The sequence below is a fragment of the Oryctolagus cuniculus genome, chromosome 8, assembly GCF_964237555.1.
Source record: "Oryctolagus cuniculus chromosome 8, mOryCun1.1, whole genome shotgun sequence".
NCBI lineage: Eukaryota > Metazoa > Chordata > Mammalia > Lagomorpha > Leporidae > Oryctolagus > Oryctolagus cuniculus.
In genome coordinates this window covers 2,706,471-2,711,325 of record NC_091439.1, presented here as the reverse complement: position 1 = coordinate 2,711,325, position 4,855 = coordinate 2,706,471, and positions in this window count along the sequence as shown.

Below are 4,855 nucleotides of genomic sequence, written 5' to 3'. Positions count from 1 at the left end.
TTCTCTAAAGCAACTGTCTCTTCTGGGCAGAAGGCAGCATGTCCGTGTAACCATGCCTTTGTTTAAGTTGGTAGACCTCAGAAGGCGTCTCATGAGAGCCGGTGCCCTGCGTTACGGGAGCGTGGCCCATGTCTTGGGTCCCTTGCAGTCCCGGGGTGTCCTCTGTTACAGACGTCGGCAGAACCTCAGGACCCCAGCTACCCAGTGGGAAAGAGGCTGCTAAGCAGAGCGTGCGGTGCCTCTCGGGAGGAAAGCCCAGGCTTGCTTCCCCTACGAGCCTAGATAGGAGCCTGGTGTGTGTCTGCAGGCACTCAGCTGAGTGAGCACGGGGTGGTGTCACGGGCGCCTGCACTTCTCCCCGTGAGCCCGCAGCCGCTTTGAGGAGGAGGAGGAGAGGGGACAGAGGGGGCTCTGCCACTCCCAGCGCGGCCTTGCTCAGGCGTGGAGCACAGGGCCTGTGTAGTACGTGTGCCCACCCCGCACCTGCCTCCTGGCCGCACTCAGCTGGGCCCCTGTGCGGCACAGCCTGCGTCAGGCGGAGTCTGCCCAGCTCGCCACACGCTGCTGCTTAGGGCGAGCCGTTCCAGTAGCCCTTGTGGTTCCTCACTTCTTTTTTAATAAAGACATTTGCTTAGACTCTTTGTGCCTGTTAGAAAACCTCATTAAGAGACCCGTTAAAGGGACAAGCCGTCTTCAGAGGCCCAGCTGAGTCACTGAGGCAGTAAACATTGCTGGCTCCCAGCTGCCCGCTGTCTCAGTGCGTGCGATTTTTCAGACTAGGGTGATAAATACCTCCCTCGGATGTTTTCTTCCCAGCCGTGTGGGCGGGCTGAGGTCGGCGAGCTGGGCTCAGTCACACACAACAGAAACCTCAGCGGACAGCTTCGGAGGAGAGCTTATCTGTGCTAGGAAACTCAAGCAACAAGGAGAGAGGTGTGGGAAGCAGTCGTGTTCCTTACTGTTAACTATAGTTGGATTTTTTTTTTTTAAATTGATTTATTTGAAAGATTTTTCTATCTGCTGGTTCACTCCCCAAATGCCTGCAACAGCCAGGCCTGAAGCCAGAAGCCAGGAACTCTGGGTCTCCCACGTGGGTGGCAGGGATCCAAGGACTTGGGGCCATCGTCCGTGGCCTTCCCAGGCGCATTAGCAGGGAGCTGGATCAGAAGTGGAGCAGCCAGGACTCCAGTGTTCCAGTTCGGGATGAGGGCATCATAGTGCGCCACAACGCTGGGCCCTTCCACTGCAGTTTAGCTGTTCTCCCAGTTTGTGCGATGCTCTGGCAGGTCATGGGGTGCCCTCCGCTGCCCCTCCATGGGGAGCCGGCAGAACGAGGAGAAATCCCTCCCGGTCACTCCGTGTCCTCTGCAGCAGTGGCCAAAGCTGCCCCGGAGCCGGCTGGATGTCTGTAGACACGGGGGCACCCTGAGTTGCTTCATTCCTCCCCCCACCACACACACACACACACACTGCCGCGGCTGCTCTTCAAGGAGAGGCAAAGCCTCAGCCCCTGGTGATGCCTGAGGCCACAGGGGTGTGAGAGGCTGGGGAGTGTCTGGGAGCCGGCCAAGCGGACAGGATGCAGAACTCTGCTGTGATGAGCAGCCATCAGCAGTGCGCAGGGTGCGCCAAGCTCTGAGGGCATTTTGTGAATTTAATACATTTGTAGAACCTCAGAAAGCCCTGGAGGAGGAGCCCCCCTTGCAACTTTTTTTTTTTTTTTAATTATTTATTTGTAAGAGTGGGAAAGACAGAGATCTTCCATTTACTGGTTCACTCCTCAGGTGGCTGCAATGTAGCTAGGAGCCAGGAGCTTCTTCCGAGGCTCCCACATGGGTGGCAGGGGCCCAAGCACTTGGGCCATCCTCCACTGCTTTCCCAGGTGCATTAGCAGGGAGCTGCAGTGGAAGTGGAGCAGCCGGGCCATAAATGAGCACCCATGTGGGATGTTGGTGTTGCAGGTGCTATAGCATTGGCCCTTGGATATTTTTTTTTAATGAGCAGATATAAAATGACTTGTCTGAGGTTACATAGGGAATGCAGAACATAAGCTGCCATCTGGGGCCTTTAAACCTAGCCTGGGGCTCTTCCCGTGGCACTGCATGGGCATGAGGGTCACTCCATACATTGGGATGGCATCCACAGTGTCCCCCCCACCCCAAGAAACCAGGGTCTCATGTGGTGGCTACTTAGGGGTGGTTAGCCTGGGGCAGGAGAGGCAGGGTGCAGGCAGGAATCTCTGTGTGTGCTGGGATGGTTTTTCCACGGGGGTGAGGTGGGGGTGGGGAGAGACAGCCACGTGCTGGCTAGATGGAGCTCCATGTGAGCCACAGTGGTCAGCCGCTGGCCACTCAGAAATGGTGCTTTGGCAGGGAGCTGCGTGTTAGCCTGGGGTTGTAAGGGAACCTGCTTTCATAAAATTCAAACCAACCAAAATGGGCGCAGAGAGGCCTGGGCTGTGGAATCAGGATGTGTTGGGTTGGAGGGGCGTTGGGGATGATCTGGTTCCGCTCGCCAGCATCTGCAACAAGTCCAGCTGTGGCTGAAGGTGGAGCCGGCTCAGCAGCCAGCCAGCTCGCCCTTCCTAAGTCAGGAGAGACCCACGTCGTACCCCTCCGCTCCTTCAAGGGTGGCTGCCACTTCTGTGATCTGTGTTGGCGGCTTCCCTCTCCTGTGACTGCCCGGGGCAGAGCCCAGCCCTCGCCAGCTGGAGGAGGAGGCTTCAACTGCCCTTCTGGGCTTTGTTCTGCGAGCACGAGGCATCCCCGAGCAGGTGGCTGGAGCTGGAAGTCTGCGAGCCACTGCACGTAGCCTCTGGGGCCAACTACCTCATTGAGGCCAGGACTCTGAGCCGGGCTTAGGTTCCTGGAAACCTGAGCGTGCTGAGCGATCAGGACTTCTGCTCTGGGCTTCTCTTGTCCTCTGCACGGTAGCATGCAGGTGTCACCCTGGTGTCAGGGTCATTTGTTCATTATTTATGTGCATGGTATAGGTAAGACTCGGGAAGGGCAGATCAGTGCAAAGAAAGCGAATCTCAGTCTACAACCCAGAGGAAGCCATGAACATTCATCCTATCGAGTCCCTTAACCATTAGGACGTTCTCAAGCCTGGCTTTGCCTTCCTGTGTGGGTAAGCCAGAGCCCACGGCAGCTCTGATTCCTTTCTTTCCCTGTGTGTTAGGTGACGATGGCAGTCAGGAAGAGAAGTATTTGTAGTTTAACCTTTCAAGATACGCACTTGGGGGTGGCGCTGTGGCGTAACGGGTTAACTCCCTGGCCTGCAGAACCAGCATCCCATGTGGTTCAAGTCCCGGCTGCTCCTCTTTTGATCCAGCTCTCTGCTGTGGCCTGGGAAAGTAGTGGAAGGTGGCCTAAGTCCTTGGGCCCCTGCACCCACGTGGGAGACCCTGAAGAAGCACCTGGCTCCTGACATCCGATCAACTCAGCTCTGGCCATTGCGGCCATCTGGGGAGTGGGCCAGCGGATGGAAGACCTCTCTCTCTCTCTCTCTCTCTCTCTCTGGTCTCTCACTTGCTCACTCTGTAACTCTTTGAAGTAAATAAATCTTTAAAGAAAGAAGAAATAAAAAAGCAGATGCAAACTGTGATAATGTACAACCTCAATACAAAGGGAAAATGAGACTCCTCACCTCTGAGGAAGCCCTCTCCATTGTGTGTCTTAAGTCACTGGTGAGACGCGTTCTATCCTAGATACCAAGTAAGTGGCCACGGTCACGTGGTTGAACTTGGCTTCAACTCCAAGGTCTCGGCCAGGACTTGACATCTGGATGGAGAAGTACAGTCGCTGGCTCTCAGGGTGCATCATGGGTAACTTCCCAGTGGGCTGGCTCCCCTGCGTGCTCCCAGAATTCCATTTCCTCAGCCAGCCCTTAGAGGAACAGGGACTCAGGACCAGCACCCTTCTCATGACAGCGAAGCCAAGCAGCTCAGCCGGAAGACCCTGCCGTCCTCAGTCCAGGTCAACACCACACCTCCCAACCACACGGGAGCTGCTGCGAGGGTGGTGGGCAAAGTGCCCGCCTCTTTTGTGTCTGCTACCTGGCTCCCAGCGAGGAAAGAGATGGCAGTGACCAGAGGATGCCCCTGGGCTCAGGACCAGGCGGGCCCAGGAAGATACAAGAAGCAGATGCCAGCTGGGGCAGCCTCCGTGCTGCTCTCCAAGCCGGGTGCCCGTCCCCAGGGAGAGCCTGGAGCCAGGAGCTTCCTCCGGGTCTCCCACATGCGTGGCAGGGATCCGAGCACTTGGGCCATCTTCCCCCCTGCTTTTCCCAGGCACTAATATTATCAGGGAGCTGGATGGGAAGTGGAGCAGCCGGGGCAGGAACCGAACCAGCACAGGTGGTGCGCAGTGTGCACCTGCTACGCCACAATGCTGGCCCCTACTCCACAGGCTTCTTAAAGGCACAGGGGGCACTGATTGCTTCCTGAAGCTTGTTCTGCGACCCTGGCTCGCCGCCCTTGTAAACGTGAGGACACCGTCAGCCAGCCAGCTATCTGGGGACACTTAGAGTAGCCACAGGCAGGGGTGTCTTTTGTCCGAGGTGGCGGCAGTGCTTTCTCATCTTCAAAACGTTTGTATTCATTTGAGAAGCAGAGGGACAGAGCTCCTATCTGCTATTTGAGCTCCCCAAATGCTCACGACGGCCAGGGCTGAAGCCCGGAGCTGGGGATTCTTTCCAGGTCTCCCACGTGAATGGCAGGAGCCCAGCTACCTGAGCCATGCCCACTGTTTTCATGTATTTGAGAGCCAGAGAGCCAGCCACATAGTACAGTTCCGTTGCAGAAGCAAAAGGAACCAGAACCTCCCCACGCAGGTGACTCCTGCTGCATTTCCAT